This window comes from Manacus candei, unplaced genomic scaffold, assembly GCF_025592945.1.
Source record: "Manacus candei isolate 608988 ecotype Guabito, Panama unplaced genomic scaffold, ASM2559294v1 h1tg000067l, whole genome shotgun sequence".
Taxonomy (NCBI): domain Eukaryota; kingdom Metazoa; phylum Chordata; class Aves; order Passeriformes; family Pipridae; genus Manacus; species Manacus candei.
In genome coordinates, this window is record NW_026138115.1 from 10,040,669 (window position 1) to 10,058,285 (window position 17,617).

The 17,617-nt window shown below is 40.1% G+C and overlaps 1 long non-coding RNA gene across 1 annotated transcript in view; it reads left to right on the plus strand.

Moving 5' to 3' along the window:
• Positions 1–17,617, plus strand: part of LOC127479441 (uncharacterized) — a 122,993-nt gene that overhangs the window by 36,760 nt on the left and 68,616 nt on the right. Inside the window, exon 5 of the long non-coding RNA XR_007907563.1 lies at positions 17,497–17,608. This is a non-coding gene — a long non-coding RNA (uncharacterized LOC127479441). The remainder of the gene's footprint in view (positions 1–17,496; positions 17,609–17,617) is intronic.

A 17,617-nucleotide genomic window follows, 5' to 3' on the forward strand; every position in this document is an offset into this window, starting at 1 on the left:
TGCCAGTGGACATCTGGATCAGAGTCATGGCTGGCATTGACCAGCCCTCTTGACAGTAGTCTTGGAAAAGAACTCAGGGCTTGAACAGACCATTAGATAATTAGAATCTACTGCAGTGACTTACAGTCAAAGATCCTAAAGCAATGGATGCAGGAGGTCCTCTTGCAATCCTAGAAGCAATCCTTACCAAAGGAATAAAATTGGTTCTGAAAATGTTTCCTTTTCTCTGACCCCTGAATGTATTGTAAGCTTTTGCTGAGTTTCCTGATCAACTGCTCTGTATTCCTGGTGGGACTTGCAAACCGGTAGGATTATAGGAGATAGGCCCAGATCTTTCTGGGGCTTGTTCATCATACATATAATGGTTAAATGTTTCTCCTGCACAGTCTTCTATTACTAGTTGAGGAATCAGAGAGAGTATAGCTGTAAAGTTTAAGCTGAAATTTAAGATCTCTTGTCTCTGTTCTTCAGGTTGAGCACAAAGAAGTGGAGAGTTTTATAAGTCTGAAAATCTGACATTGAAGTCGTTCTTCTAGGGAAACAAAGGGGGTGGGAATTAATCATAGCACTTGCATTCAACCTTTTCAATTTTGCCAATATTTTTAGTGAGCAACAGCAACCTTTTCCATTTTCCCTCTTCTCTATTGCTCTCCTGTGAAAGTGAACAAGATACACAGCTGTGCCTGTACATATACAGCATTTTGAAACTAACACTGTAAAGTGAAGGTGGATTTTCTTTAAATATTTCCTCTTAGTGAAGACATTCCTAAACTAGAGGTGTTTGTGTCTGTTGTTTGCTCCTTATCTGGTAAATTGTGATGAAATATAAAGTCACCAGTCAGCAATGGCCTGTCAGAATGGCCCTGAATGACGCTTTGGTGTGGAGTACCTTAAAAATCTTGTCAAAATCAGAGTGAGTTTGCCTGTGCTGTGTTAGCACCATTTCACAGAATTGGTTTGAACAAACTAAGCGTCTTATTATTACAATTTGGTAACATGCAGAAATCCTAATCCAGAGGGAGACCTGACTAACAGACCCAAAATTTATTTGGAAGCAAAGGTCAGGACACTTGTGTGAATTACGAATTGATAAATGAATGATAAATGTTAAAAACAAGAGCCTTCCTTGCTTCAAGGCGCACAATCAGCACTTGCTAGAGGTGGTTCAGACAAGGATGTCTGGTCACTGCTCACCAAGCAGATCTTGTACAAGCAACAGGTGCTGACAACTGGGGGGAACATGACTGTTCCTCAGCTTGGTAGTACACATGCTGCCTGAGGGTGCAGAGGGAGAACTGGCTATGGGATTCAAGTTCTTGCTGGCAGAAGTGTCATTAAATCCCTCTTGTATCCAAAATGTACTTTAAGAACTTGATTCAACCCTCCGCCAAGAAGGGAAAATAATATCTTGGTACATTTTCTTCCCAGAGACAATAAAATTCATTTTATACTTCTGTTTTAAAGAAAACTTTGATTGTTTTCCTCATGCTGTCATCTGTCATTTGTGTCAACAAGTAGGTCTGGCCATGAGATGCCATTTACACTATTTAGATCCTTCTGTCTAGAAGGTTGTTCTTCCTAGAAGACTATGTTGTAACCTGCTCATGTTTGATGGAGGAGAAATTTACTTAAAAATGTGAGAAATAGTACCATCTGAAGTATGGCTCTAAAACATCGTTGTTCAGAAAAGCAGGATTTGAGAATAAAAACCCTTTTTTTCCTACTATGAATTAGTGTGCCAGCAATCCCAAGCGATGTGACTATTAAAGCAGGCATTGGCTATGGAAATGGAATAACACCTTGTCACTATGGTTGTACCGCCTTTCAAGAGGGTTGAGAAGAAGATGGTAATTATCTGATGATACATGAGCATCTGTCCAATTCCGTGGAAGTGGGCAATTCAAAACATTGCTTCTTTGTTCCCTTCATCAATTGAAACACACTTTGTGTTTTGCTGACACCAGTTATACCATACATTTTGGTAGCTCCTGGTCATTCCTCCAAGTGTGGACTATCTGTGATTATCTTTTTATTTCATCCTATTGCCTTTCAGCCCCCAGCCTCCAAATACTTGTGCTTTTCCACATGGTGTTCTGGAAATGCTCTTTCCAAAACTTCTTTATGAGGCTTCTTTGGATGTTTGTGAGCATTCTCAACACTCATGTCTTCTTATGAAGGCATTGATGTAGGATGTTGAAGTTCTACAAGGAAGTGGCAATAATGACTCAGCTGCAGTTTATTACTACTCTAGGTCTTCTATCTGTTCCTTATTCTTCCTCTCCATTATTTTTATGTGTTCATGACCTTATTAATGGGGTATTGCTGACATGAGGAACTGTGCTTTATCTTGGAGAAAGATTGCACCTTTGCCTGTTTCAGCGACAGAGCTAAAAAGGTGGGCAATGTAAATAAAGCATAATGTGCAATACAAAATTATAATTAATAATGAAGGTCCTTCTTAGCTGCTTCAGCAAGCTTTTCCTCGGGTTTCAACAGAATATTTCAAGGTCACAGAATCACAGAATATGCCAAGCTGCAAGGGATCCACAAGGAGCATCAAGTCCAACTCCTGGCCCTGCACAGGACCATCACAAGAGTCACACCATGTACCCAAGAGTATTGTCCAAATGCTTCTTGAACTCTGTCAAGCTTGCTGCTGTGACCACTTCCCTGAGGAATCTGTTCCAGTGCCCAACCACCCTCTGGGTGAAAAACATTTTCCTAATATCCAACCTAAACCTCCCCTGACAGAACTTCAGGCCATTCCCTCAGGCCCTGTCACTGGTCTCCACAGAGAAGAGATCAGTGCCTGCCCCTCCTCTTTCCCTCACGAGGAAGTTGTACACTGCAATGAGGTCTCACCTCAGTCTCCTCTTCTCCAGGCTGAACAGACCAAGTGACCTCAGCTGCTCCTCATATGACTTCCCCTCCAGGCCCTTCACCATCTTCATTGCCCTCCTTTGGACACTCTAATAGCCTCATATCTTTCTTATATTGCAGTGCTCAAAACTGCACACAATACTCAAGGTGAGGCCGCCCCGGTGCAGAGCAGAGCAGGTCCCTTTCCGCTGCACTGCTTTCCAGCATCTCATTCCCCAGTCTGTCCATACATCAGTTCTCACAAGATAATGCTGCCAGTCATAACCTCATCAAACCCTTTCTGAATTCAGTCTAAAGCCAGATAAGAAAGGATGTTTTAAGGCTATAAAGGTTCTTGTACTTTCTTCTCCTGCCACTCTCATCTCCCCTGGCTAGCCACCTTAAGCACCATTTCTAAACTTATTCCTTCCTTGCTGAGTTCCTATTGGATCCCTCTCTTTCTCATGGTTTTATCTCACTACCCTCATGCTGCCATTTTAGTGTAGTGCCATGGAGAGGTTTCTTATGCTTTTTGGAGCCCTGCCTGGCCAGTTGCAGCCTTTTAAAGGCAGTGGCCTACAAATCATACATTGCAAGGCATCTTCCTCAGTTATATGTTTTGTTAACCCCACAGCCTCTAGTGTGCTCTCAACTTTATGCAGAGATCACAAATGATACACTAAAGATACAAAAGATAGGGTTGGTTTTGGAATATTCTATCTACATGGTTGTTTTCTCTCCACTTCTTTTAAATTTTAGGGGTTTTTTGTGCCTGAAAATATTTATTTACAGCATCACCTCTTCCTGTTTGATGTCTAACTGTTTAGGCAGTAGTTTGTAGTGCAATTTTCTATCTGCACTAGTCCTGTGCTACATTTATTTCCTTTGCTGATGGTTTTGACTGATATAGAAACTGCTAATAGATTTCTGCAGGGAAGACTTCCCACTCCACATAATCACCTCCCAAAATGAATATCACTTTTGTTGTTACAGTGACCTATGACAGAGACATTATTTTTACTTTTAATTGGTGGCCTATAACAAGGGAGTTAAACAGATTTCAGGACTGTAGTGTAAACAGGTATCTGAGTGATAGAAATCCAGTGACAAATGCCAATTGCTGGTGAGTTCCTGGAGAAAGGTCACTGTTGGTGTTACTTCTCTTCAGCACTCAGAGGACTGCAGTGGCAGATCTTGCCAGATTTCAAGATTCTAGTTTAGAGAAAATATGATAGTAAATTTAGGAAAGGTGTCTCCAAACCAGCCAAGCAAGACAGAGGAATTCATGGTGCTTGCCTGGAGTCACAAAGAAAGTCAGTACTAGAGACAGAGTATTGTGACTGCAGGCTTTTGCTTAGGCCATGTGTCTCCAGTATGGAAAGGTATAATCTGTCCAGCTTTGTCTCCCTGGGACAGTGACTAGCAAATGCTTCAGACCTGCCAGCAAACTGTTAGTGGGAACCTCTAACTGGGCAAAATCTGTACCATCAAACCCTATGTAAACTAACTGCAAGCTGAAAGATATTGTATTGTTGTCTATATTCCTATCTATGTTCCACCATGAAAGGGATTAAAATATTACTTAAACACACCTGAGCCCCTGAAATGCTACTGAGCATTTGAACAACATCATTCTTCGTGCATGTAGAATATTTTTCTCACATGGATTTTGCTGATTTCCCCTCATTCTTGATTCTCTCTGCTGTTTGTCACATATCAATTCAAGACCTAGCCCCATCTCTGACTATAGCTATTCGTTATCAGCCCCTTTGCCTTTACCACTTCCATTTGTAATTTAAACACCCTAATTTAATAGGTTTGTCTCATTATTTTGATTAATCATATTAACTCATATTAATTAAGAGATGGATTTAGGTAATGACAGAGGTTAATGGAGTCAGTTTTCACTTTCCCCTGGTTTTTCAGGGAAGGGGGGGCAACAGGGGTAGGAGGAGAAAATAAAAAGAGAGACTAGAAAGAGTGAAAAAGAGAAACTGTTGGGGGGGAAATCTCAGTTAGCAATCAGAAATTCCCTGCTAATTGAATGTCTGATTTTATTAATGATGAAATTTATAAAGGTCCTTAAGAAAAGAAAAGAATTTAGCCAGTTCAGCAGTTAAGTGTGAATATTAACTAACTCCAAGATAAAAGTTAAAATATCCATTTTCTTTTCTTTTCTCTAGTTCTTTAAATAAAAATCTCTCTATGACACTTCATCCCATTAGAGCTTTAGCTTACTTTGCCATCCATTGCTAAATGGTTGGAGACTGTAGAGAGAATGCAATGTCCTGTATGGTTTAAGAAATGCTGACCCTGGAGGGCAGGAAGTTAATACATGGATCACTTTAGTGCTTAGTTTCATTGATGATGCTCTCTGATGATGCTTTTATAAGTGGAAGAAGGATTCCAGCTCTGACCTACATTCTGTCTCTAGTCTGTCATACTTGTTTCCCTGAGGCTCAAGAAAACACAAACTGCAGAGTGTCAATTCAGACTGAACTTTCTGTTGGTGCTGTGGGCTGCATTTCCATCTCCACAAAGGCATGGGGAACCCTTTGCTTATCCAAGTCCTTACATGACAGTCTCATGGTTATTACTCCTGGGCATGCCCAGCATCAGGCTGCTCTTAATTTGTCTCTTTTCTATTTGCACTAATGCTATCTAGGCACAGAATCCCATTTGAGGAGGGGAATTCCTTATAGCCCTACTGTCCGTGTGCAAATGACAGCATGAGGGCAAGTCAGTGGAAAGATCTTTCATCCTATGCTCCATGACACTTCAACTGACCTGCTTCAGTGAACATTTGAAGAGAAAGTAATTTTTGAGCTGAATCTAGTTGGTAGTGAAGTGTGGGATACCTGTGCAAGACGCCAGAGTAGGTAGTAACCCTTTCTTCTTACCAGAAAAGAACATATCTGTGACAATGGTAACATTCCAATAATAATATTTTTGTGACAGTGGTAACAGGGCATACATAATTTAGAAAGGTAACCACACGGGAAGAAAAACTGTTATGCAAACCCTAAATTAATGAAAATGAGTAAAGACTTCATATAAATTGTCACAAATCTAAATCAAAGCCAATCAGAACAAGAAAGTTGTTTTGTGAACAAACTCAAAAATATTTAATTTCAGGAAAGCTGACATCCTTGAATACATTCTTCCAGTAAATGATGCTGTCGAAATGTAGTACTCACAGTGACTTGTGAAAGATAGCCAGTAAAGTTTGTAAGACCATGACCTAGTTTCAAGTGTAGTGCACTATGAGCCCAAAGATTATATGGCAATAAATTACAATGCAAAGCACCAAGAACATAGTGAATATTTTCTGTGAGGTATTTGGGGAAATATTCTGTAAGTGTGACCAACTATTGTCATTGTATTTGTGTTAAATTGGTAGAATATGTTGTAAGTGGAAGGGCACACAGTACCTCTTAAGTATCCAGATTTTATATCTGTGGGACAGTCCCTTGCTCTCAGCTACTTTAAACCACAGTTTGCAACATAGACAGTCTCATGTGAATTTTTAATTTCATCCATCTGGAGTGCTTATACCTAACTTGACCACCACTCAGAGGAAATTATAATATATATTCCGGAAGTTGATTATTTTTTTGGTGATCTCTCATTAAAATTACAGAAGTCTAAAGAGGAATTTTTCCATAATCAGTATATCAGAGTGGATGAATGAAAAAAATTTCAGTTCAAAAGGCACTAGAGCAGGTGAAATCTAATAGACTAAAGACTAATTGACTTTTTTTGTGACTTTGATGAAAACATCAAAAATCAATTTTGCTTTATCAGTGATGTTTCAAAATAGGTAAAAATATACCACATTCAAGATTGTTGGCAACTTGGGAATGTTGAAAATCTGTTTCTATGATGTCAGAAAACACTATAAAATTAACATTCTTTTTGTTGTTATTTTGTTTCATCTTTGCTTAACATAAGCACAAGTCAGCGAATGATTTCTGTGCAAAATGACAGGTTACCTGAACAGTGGAGAGCCATGAGCTTGAAAGATCCAGTTGGTATTCCCAATTTAGTATCTTTTGGCTTGCATATAGAAGTATAAGCATGTAAGACTTGTATTTTAAAAGTACAAAATGCAGAAAAGAGGGAATTCTGGGAATGTAACATTAAGGGACTTCAGAAATAGATGACTGGAAGCGTCTAAATGCAACCTGACATTATGAAATGACCCAGCGATATTTCACTAAATTGGGAATTACAACAATACAACTGGCAGCATGTTTTTACTCAGAAAGCTAAGGTCTTGTCCAAGCAGGGAAAGCCTCTCAGGCAGACTTTGTCTCTGTGGAATCCCTCTTCGTGGTTACCTACTCATCACAGATGTCTCTCTACCTGGGAGTATTTCCAAAACTCCAGTCTCTGAAATCCTGCTTTCCCTTGAAGAATTCTTATTTTATTAAAAGCATGCAAAGCTTTTATCTCTTCAGAAAAGCTTGAAACAGTAGGATAATAAGAGCTCAGAAAATGTAAAACCATGACAGGAAAATTCAATACATGTATATACATATATACATATACATATATATATATATATATGTATATATAAATTTCAATAGTACTTCATGATGTTTTAAGGCATTTAGGGGATTATTTTGAACAGTAATCAAAAATAATCAATGATATCACAGAATATGCCAAGCTGGAAGGGATCCACAAGGATCATCAAGTCTAACTCCTGGCCCTGTACAGGAACATCCCCAAGAGTCACACTGTGTACCCGAGAGTGTCATCCAAACACTTCTTTAACTCAGACAGGCTTGGTGCTGTGACCACTTCCCTGAGAAGTCTGTTCCAGTGCCCAACCACCCTCTGGGTGAAAAACATTTTTCTAATATCTAAGCTAAACCTCCCCTGACAGAACTTCAGGCCATTCCCTCAGGCTCTGTCACTGGTCACCACAGAGAAGAGATCAGTGCCTGCCCCTCCTTGTTGTAGACTGCAATGAGGTCTCCCCTCAGTCTCTTCTTCTCCAGGCTGAACAGACCAAGTGACCTCAGCTGCTCCTCATATGACTTCCCCTCCAGGCCCTTCACCTTCTTCATTGCCCTCCTTTGGACACTCTCTAATAACCTCATATCTTTCTTATATTGCAGAGACCAAAACTGCACACAATTCAAGGTGAGGCCACCCCAATGCAGAGTAGAGCAGTGAAGGTTCAGATGGATAGAGAACAATAGATACAGTATTTTCATTGTGGAATTGGGAGGACTGGACTGCTCCTTTTTTGGATTTCTAGTGGATACTGTTTGAATTAATACATGTCTAAAGGGCAAGTTTGAATAAAAAACTTGGCTTTAAAGGTTATGATTTCTTTTCACACTTCATCACTTAAGTCTGAGGTACAGATTTTTATTATTTTTTAAATTAGCAGTAGACATACAGGAGATTTGCATACTTCAAGAAAGTACTAAATAGGGAAAAGCAGATTGTGATACTGGACTCTGTCTAAAAACAAAGATAAAAAAAATAACAGCACTGAAAAATTATGTAGAGAGGATATTTTTCATAAAAAAGCCGTGGTAGTTTAATTCTGATTTTACTTGTGTTGAATTTACACCAGATGAAAGTCAATGGAGTTGCTGCACAGTGTACAGTAGCACGAGGTTAGAACCAAGTCCTGTATCATAAAATATTACATGTAAGTGTATATATGCTTCTTTGTGGGCGCACTGTATCTCTTTGTCTATGCATATTCAAGTGTATATATTTCACAGCTGTTGTCTGCATAATTCACTTCCAAACCCAGCATGCGTTGATTTTCATAACTTTTTGTTGTATTACAATATTAATGGGACTATCAATGGGAAAGGACAAGAGAAGCATTTTTAATGTTTATCTGACAGTTGCAAATTTCACTTGAGGTTGTTTACTGGGATCTGATTGTTGGCAAAGAGAAGTAGGAAAGGCAGCAAGATGAATGGGATCACAGGAAGAAGAGATGTATTTATGGGTCCTCTTAGCACCATCTAAGAGTAATAAAAAGTCCTGTCTTACCCCTCCTTTACTAAGTCTTAAGTTTTAAACAGCAAAAAATGAGGGATTGTTTTAATTAACTTCTATATAATCCAGGTGGCCTGCTCAAGGTGAAACACGTTGTATTTAGATATGTGAAAAAATGGGTGAAGTTTGTTCTCATCCAATTCTCATTCTTATCCAATATATTTTCTCTAGAGGGGAAAATGCCTGCAAATAAGGGAGATTTTGTGGACTTGTGGATGAACCTGCAATGTGATGTCAAACTGTGTACCAGATTACTGTCAGAGTTTGTCTTTATTGATCTTCAGTTCTTGGGCTATCCTATGAGAGGCTTATTTTTTATGGGGAGAGCTGAATCTTTCCCCACTTTTGCTCTGCAGTTTTACAGACTCTATGTTTTACAGATCTGGGCGTTGCACCTCCAAATTTTCTGCATTGCAAATATCACTTCAGACAAAAAAAAAGCCCCAAAACAAGAAAACCAACAAACAATCTTGGAATTCTGTTTGTATTTTATTTTATGCTTTAAAAACTTTAAGTAGCAGTTTGTCAACTAGAAATGCAGAGAGCCTAACTTTTCACCAACCAATATTTAAGAACAGAGTAAAAAATTTATAGACTATAGATAACACAAAAATGGTTAAATGGTAGCCTAGGAGTGTTGTGCTCAGCTCTGGTCACTCCTGTTACAGACTACTGCAGAAATAGAAGAATTTCAGAGCTAGGTAGCAGACTGAGTTGTTTGGAAAAACAGGCTGTTTCATCTGAAGGTAAATCTTTAGAGAAGACCATAGAAGTGTGGCAGAAAAGTTTATTTGTCATGCCAAATGAAATACAGTTTAACTCGTTGTGTAGAATTGAACTGCTAAATTCTTCTTCCTAGAAATGACAGCTCATGTGGTTTTTTTTCTATTCTTCTCATTAGGCTGGTCTATTTTGGTGGATTATGTCTCTTTTGATGCACTGCTCCACTGAGAAGCTTTGGGGGGACTTAGACCACCACTACAGAGCACTGTGGCAGATCTTTTTTTTCAAATGAAAAATATGATGTTTCCGCAGGAAGCAGAAACATTCCCCAAAATTGTAAATATGTCAAAGGTAATTAATTTGGAGGAAGGCTTACAAGAACTTTCAGTTGTCAGTATGTAAAATATTAATTGTCATAGTACATGAATTCTTATTGTGTTTTGAAAGATCAGTGAGTAAAAAATGTGGAAAGGGACAGATAAAAACCCCTTGGAAACAAAGCCAAATAGCTATACAAAATGGGGTTCTCAGCTGGAATGGGTGGCTTCTACCATTTGCTGTCTTTTGACAAAGCCGTTCTCAGGCAGAGCTAGACTGCTTCATCCTGTGCTGAAAATACTATGATAGAAACACATGTATCACAGGTAGTGCACAGAAAACTCAGCTTGCATGGGTAATGAGGGAATTTGACACTGAACCAATCAACCAAAACAGTGACCTCCCCGAGATGATGTTGTAAGCCTGCCTGATCTGTGAGCATTTGGGCTGGGTTGTTTCGGTAGGGACTTTCTTTTCTTGCATACAGTCCTGCCTTTCCTGAATCCCTCTCTTCCCCATTCTCTGGGCTGGGGAGGGCTGTGCAGACGGACAGCATATAGTCATGCACATAGTCCAGTGGCTTTGAAAACCGTCTTGTGGGAACAAGGGAGGAGGGGAGAAAATGCTTCATTGCTGCTTGTGACAGAAATCCCAGAGAGACAGAGACATTGGTGGAGTCCACACAGTTTACCAACTACCAGGACTAGTTTCTGTTCAGTTATAGGTTTGGGTTAGTTACAGTTAGGTTCCTTTCAGTAGCTAGGTTAATTACAGCTGTGTATTCCCTGTTGTCACTGCCCCCAAAAGAGGGGTCTGTTTCCTACGTGCAAAATCAAAATTTGAACTGGGACCAAGGCAGTGTGGGCAAGTGCTTTATTGAAAAGCCAGTGGACAATCAACCAATGGAGCATGTCTTTATTGCCAAAGGCTTCCCCAGCACTATTAAATCAATCTAGTTTTAGTGTGTCCCTGTTCAGAGATCCTTCCATGCACTGTACACAACAGGCAGTACTGGCTTAGCTATTTGCTTACCTCTGGGCTCCATGTGCAACTCTCTCTACAGTGCCCCTGCTGCCTACCTGCCTTCAGAGCTGGAGCCTCATTATTTGGAGCTGTCCAAGGAGAATTTAGGAGAGATGGTACATGGCTCTGCTTAGCTTGCTTTGTTTTGGAGTGTTATGTGTGACAGAAAACTGGTGTGGCAGAACTAAATGTGAGGTGACGTGCGGACAGAATTACCAGAAGAGCTGATGATCCCAGTGGTCTGTACAGGTTTTAGGTGAAAGCAAATATCTCTACTGGCTATGAGGTGGGTGTAGCACCAAGCGAGTTTTTTCCCCAGTGTGATAGATGATACTGACTGACATTATTATTTATGTCCTGAAATTAAGTACCGATTAGCATATCTCAGGTTGGCTGGTGGATGAAACTGGATGGACACCAATAGCATAACCCTATGAAAATGTATCTTCAGCAGCACATTAAGGTGCATACTATATTTGCACCAAGGCTAGAGCTTGTTCTGTGGCTCAGGAGACTGGGAACAGACTGTGTACTTTCTGCCTCTCCTGTTTCTTAAAATGTCCCTTTAGCAATGAGTATTGATGTGCAGTAGGCTCTGCTGAGCATGCTGACAGCAGTGATTCTCAGCTGAGTGACATGATCACAGATGGCACCTGTTCATGATTATCATAGAAACTTGTTTTACGGGATCATCCCAAAATGCAGAGAACAACTATGTTGTTAACGCAGAAATACTATTATAGTGCCATCATAGGTGTCTGTGATGCTGAAAGTCACATGTCATCTGCTTGTGTGAAACTCTGCTCTAAGACAACCTGATTCCATCTCTAGGTCATATGCTGAAGTAAAAAAGGTGTTTGCTGTATTTCCTCTCTCTTTCCAAGTGAATGTCTTACAGCTGTACCCAGCTCTTCTCAGAATGACTTTCACAGGACACAGTGTGGAAATTTGGGAGTTATGTTTAATATATTTATGATTACCTTTATTCATGTTCATAAAATGCTTTTCAGGCGTTTACAGTGTATTTTCAGATTCTGATCCTTAGAAACTATAATGTCTAACTTGAAGGAAGGAAAGGAAAGGTAAAAGGCGGTAAAGGCTTTTTCTCAGGTCTGCAGACAAAGCCACTGGGCATTGACATCTCAAGTCTGATGCCTGTCTTTGTGTCCTAAAATGACTATATCGCTAATAGACTGGTGAATCACTGACTAATAACTTTGCTACGCTGGGCAGTAACAAAGGAACTCTCATATGCACCTATTGGGAGGACAGCACTGGAGAGATGTATGTGCATGATGGGAAATTGGTGGTCAACAGTGAGACCTTCAAAGTTGTACAACCTAGTGAATAAGTCTCTAGGTTTGACTGGGTGCTATATGAAGATCAGAAGAAGGAAACACTCTCAAGTGTCAAGCTGAATTTAGCAATGGAATTTATTCTTACTGGATGTTGTGGCTGACCAAGAATATGACCAAGAAAATGATATTAAGTATTCAAGTTCATTGATGACTGATAAATTGAGTGGTTTTTGTAGAATCATAGAATATGCTGAGTTTGAAGGGATCCACAAGGATCATCAAGTCCAACTCCTGGCCCTGCACAGAAAATCCAAGAGTCACACAAAGTGCCTGAGAGCATTGTCCAGATGCTTCTTGGACTCAGACAGGCTTGGTGCTGTGACCACTTCCCTGGGCAGGCTGTTCCACGCTCAGCCACCCTCTGAGTGAAAAAATTTTTCCTGGTATCAAACCTAGACCTCCCCTGACTCAGCTTCATGATGTTTCCTCAAATCCTGTCAATGGTCACGAGAGTGAAGAGATTAGTACCTGCTCCTCCACTTCCCCTCATGAGGATGCTGAAGACTACAATGAGATCTCTCCTCAGTCTCCTCTTCTCTAGGATGAACAAACCAAGTGACTTCAGCTACTCCTTATAAGGCTTCCCCTCCATACCCTTCACCATCTTCTTTGCCCTCCTTTGGATGGTTTCTAATAGCTTAATGTCTTTCTTATATCGTGGTGCCCAAAACTGCACACAATACTCGAGGTGAGGCCGCACCAGTGCAGAGCAGAGTGGGACAATCCCCTCTCTTGAGGAAAGCTGGTGATGCTTTTCCTAATGCACCCCAGGGCAGATTTATCAACTCCTCAAAGGACTAGGTGATAAAAGAGTAGGTGGACTCTTTCCCAAGCACGTGGCACTAGCTGTTGGTGAGAGAGGATATTTGATGTGATGGACCTTTAGTCTGCTTGTATGTACTTGGCAATGTGCTTGTTATAGCACATTTTGCTATAACAATCAATGTACAGTCTAATCTTGAGAATGATGGATAGTTAGGAATCCTAAAACCTATGACAAGGTCCTACAGCAACTCTTCCGCTTCAACATTCCTTGCTCTGTCCTTGCAGCACTCTGTGCAAAAGCCCAGTTTTCTACATTCTAACATGTTGACAAGTATCAGGGCCTGCATAAGGAACACAGATGCTGCTCTCAGAATTGGTTGTAGAGACTTGATCAACCTGTGAATATGCAAGTCTGAATATCCTGCAATGATCTCTAATTCTGCTGTGCTTCTGAAATTGCAGTGTTTCAGAAGAAGTTTAAGGCTGAGGTCCTTTTTTGTTAATACAAGAGCTAATGTTAACATTGTTGTTCTAGAATATGACAAATGTGTTAATATATTGCATGTTCTTTAAGTGCTGTTAGTGCAATACTGTTAACTTTCTGTCCTGACTGTAGCTGCCTGAGTTGTGAAGTAACTTGGCGTATATTTGTTTTAGAGGTGACAGTATTTTAAAACAAGGTGAAATGATTCCAATATATGAATTCCAAGGTCTTTTTGAAATGGAAGAGTACATGTGCCTAGAAGTAGTAGATAATAAGCCTTCTTTCAAACTCCATTTGAGAAACAAAGCTGCTGCATCTCAATGTTTTATATACATTTGTGAAGTAAAATTGTCAATATTCAGAAAAAGCATGTATCCTTTATTACATAAATGAAGCAACTGGAGGCAAAGCTTCCCTAAACCCCTTCCCTATTTTCAAAAATCTTAAATACATTTAAATTTGAAATCTGGTGTTCATTGATGGGCTGGCTGTGTTACACTCAGACTTGTTCCTGCGACTTGCATGGCTGGGAAAGGAAGAAATTTTGGAGCATAGCTAAGTTTTTTCAGAAATCACATGCCTCTTTTGCCTGTCTGCTTGGGACGAATGTAAATGCACTTGTGTTTTCTGGTGATTGTCCAGAAGATAGCCTCTTCGGCATTCCACCGAACGGCCACCTGTCCGCCTGTAATAAATGATGGCTATAAAGGGAAGTGATCGCAGCCATGATACAGGCAGAGGCATTTGTTTATATTCTTATAATATGTATCTGATTGAATAGAAATTATCACTTACAATTGACAAATGGAGAGCAGAGATAGTTAGTGGGTATGAGAAAGCTCAGCCAGAGCTGGGCCAGCTGTAAACTTTCTCCAGTGAAGGCTGTCTGCAGAAAGCAGGTGTTGAGCCAGCCAGTGATGAATGGTGAAGCTGGAGGCTTGCTTGTGTTAATGATCCACATATCTTTGTATAGTGGCTTACAGTCAGTAAAGCCTCTTGTTGCTTCTCAGAAAGGCTCCTGATGGGTAGAGGCTGCTGTTTTGGGGTGGAGTCTGTAATTAAGCAAATAGGGAGCAAAGCAGAGAAGTATTCCTGAGCATTTCTCCAGCAGAATAGTACTGACATGTAGTGTTTCCCCTCATAGTTTAAGTGTCATCAAGACCAGCGTGCTGAACCCAAGCAAAGCACACCTGGCTGAGTACAGAAGTGCTATTTTATGTTACTGTAATGATAAGATTGTTGTGTGAACAGGGGAAAGAGGTATTCCTTGGAACTTTTTCAGGTCAGTAATCTGCCTTATATGACTGTTCTCCTGAATGGCTGCTATTATTTCTCCCTCTTGTCTCTGTGTAGATATAGTATTTCCTTCTCCAGATCAAGAAACTGAGTATGTCCAAGTAAGAAGCCTAAGAACTGACCGATGGGCTGGAGAGTGAGACAAATGCATTCAGTCTGCAAACAGACTGAATGTTTTCAGTTCCCACTAGCATTTGGCCTTTTTTGTCAAGTCTTGGGAGGGATGCTGGAACTAAAGAAAAATATTGGACCAGAGATGGAAAAGTGTCATGGCTTAACCCCAGCTGGCAACAAAGCACCACCCCGCTGCTCCCTCACTCACCACAACAGGATAAGGGAGAGAATTAGAAAAGTGAGAGAACTTGTGGGTTGTGATAAAGACAGTTTAACAGGTAAAGAAAGAGATAGGCATGCAAGGAAAGCAAAACAAGGAATTCATTCACCACTTCCCATGGGCAGGCAGGTATTCAGCCATCTCCAGGAAAGCAGGGCTCCATCACACTTGGGAAGACAAATACCACAACTCTGAACACCCTCTCTTTCTTCTTCTAACCCCCTCTTTATATGCTGAGTGTGATGCTATATGGTGTGGGATATTCCTCTGGTCAATTGGGGTCAGCTGTCCTGGCTATGTCCACTCCCAATTCCTTGTGTACCCCCAGACTCCTTGCTGGTGGGGTGGTGTGAGGAGCAACTCTATCTGAGCCAAAACCAGCATAAAAAACAATTTCTAAAGACAAGTAATACCATCTGTGTTGTTTGGCATGAATTTAAAACTTGAGTGGACAAATCTCTGGAAAATATGCATCTGGTAGAAGCGGTGAACAATGTGTTTTTTATGAACTATTTGCACAAGAGCTTTTTGGATTCTACATGTCAAGATCTATTCCTGCAGATACCTGTAGTGATCTGCCCATATTTTTATTTCCTGTCCAAAACTATTTGGAGATGGGGTTGTTGAAAGAATGAAGTAGGAGTGGCTAAGGAATCAAAGTGCAGGTGAGAGTGCTTGCCTCCCAGTTTGGTGAGAAGGAATAAAGGTAGCATCACCATCTATATGTATTTTTGTAGAAAAAAAAATTGAACATGCAATAAGATGTAGCATAATTTAATGTTCTCTCACCCACCTGTTTGCCTCTGAAAATGTTCCATATGGATTCAACAACTATGTGAGTCTATGTGAGTTTATGGGATACAGAGCTGACTGGAGTGAAAGCACTACATGAAAGAGGCTCATCATATAGCTACTGCCAGGAGTGGGAATAGACTGGGTTATAAGCTGTCGCCTTGTGCTCTTCTTTCTGTTTACTGAAATACTGCCTTGTGCCTGGTAAGGGAAGCTACTCTAATTCTTGGAGTCTTGCCCTAAATCTGTTTTTTCAGTTTGGTAGAAAACATATGTCCCAAATCTCTGAGAACTCATTACTCCTGCTGGAGGATAAGTTCAGGGAGTGCTGCCAGTCAACCCTGTGCAAGGACTTTCAACTCAGAAGGGAATGTTCTCTCCGTTAATTTTCTGCCCAGATACTGAATACTACTAGGGAAAGGGTTATACATGAGCTGGGTAATTGAAAACAACATTACAGAAAAGTAAAGCATTTGAAAGAAACACCAGTTTCTTCCTCATGTGTTAGTTCTACTGATAGCTACTACTTTAGGTTTCCTCTCCAACATAGGAAGCTATTGGCTACAAATAAACTCTCCTTTCTTTTTTTATATTGTTTCCAATTAAAAGATGAATGGTGATTTGTCTGGTTTGCAAATGGGATAGCAAATTGTTCTGACTGAAGACCCACTGGCTTTGGCTGTCTTCCCTGTCTTAAATTTCTTTTCACACCTCATATTTGTGCAGTGAGAAGGCTCCTCTCCAGAGATCTGGCTTAGGTAGAGTGCACTGCTCTACACAGTACTGCCCAATCTTGCTAGGACAGAATGTTCCTTGCATAAGTTCATAAATCATGTAATGCATGATGTGATCAATATATCCCTTCCATATTGAAATTCCAATAATCAGCTTCTCCAAGCAAGTAGGAGTCCAAACTTGGTACATATACACCTCAAATCATGTTATGTCTATCAACATGTTGCTTTTGGGGATTTTGTCACAGATGTTGGCATTGTAAATTCTCTAGGGCAGTAATTAGGATGTGTTTCTGCCTGTGAATCATTGTTCAACAGCAGAGCATTATTTTTATCTCTGTGTTTAGAATTATGTGCTTGCTTTAGTTTTAGTGTCACAGCTGTGGGCTTGTATTCCTAGTTCTACCACTTACTCCTGTGCCCTGGAGAATTTGCTATTGGTCTCTGTCCTGTACTTTTGATGGGACAGCAATACTTTCTTCTGAAACCACTCCAAAATGTTCAGGCAGGACAAACCACCTAAAGAATGCTTTGTGAGTAAAATGCTAGGCTGAATGATAAAGGAGAGACTCAAAAATTCCCTTACTGTTTTCTTAATATCTTATTGTTTGGAAAAAAATTAAACTATCCTTCTTATAAAGCTTATAAGAGAATAACTGACATTTGTTTTAAACATGAAAGCCCTTACAGTAGGAAAAAACCCTGTTTATTGCCTTAGCTTTACTATACTTTTCTTTGTGTGTTACATTGACCAATTCTTGTCCTATTTTAATCCAGAGAAGCCCAGAATGATGTTTCAAGGGCGGATCTAAGGCAGTCTGAGTTTATCCACTCAAGTTTGGTACTGAGAAGAGGAGGTGATGAATAAAGTACTTATAACTTTGCTTAGGTAAGTGCC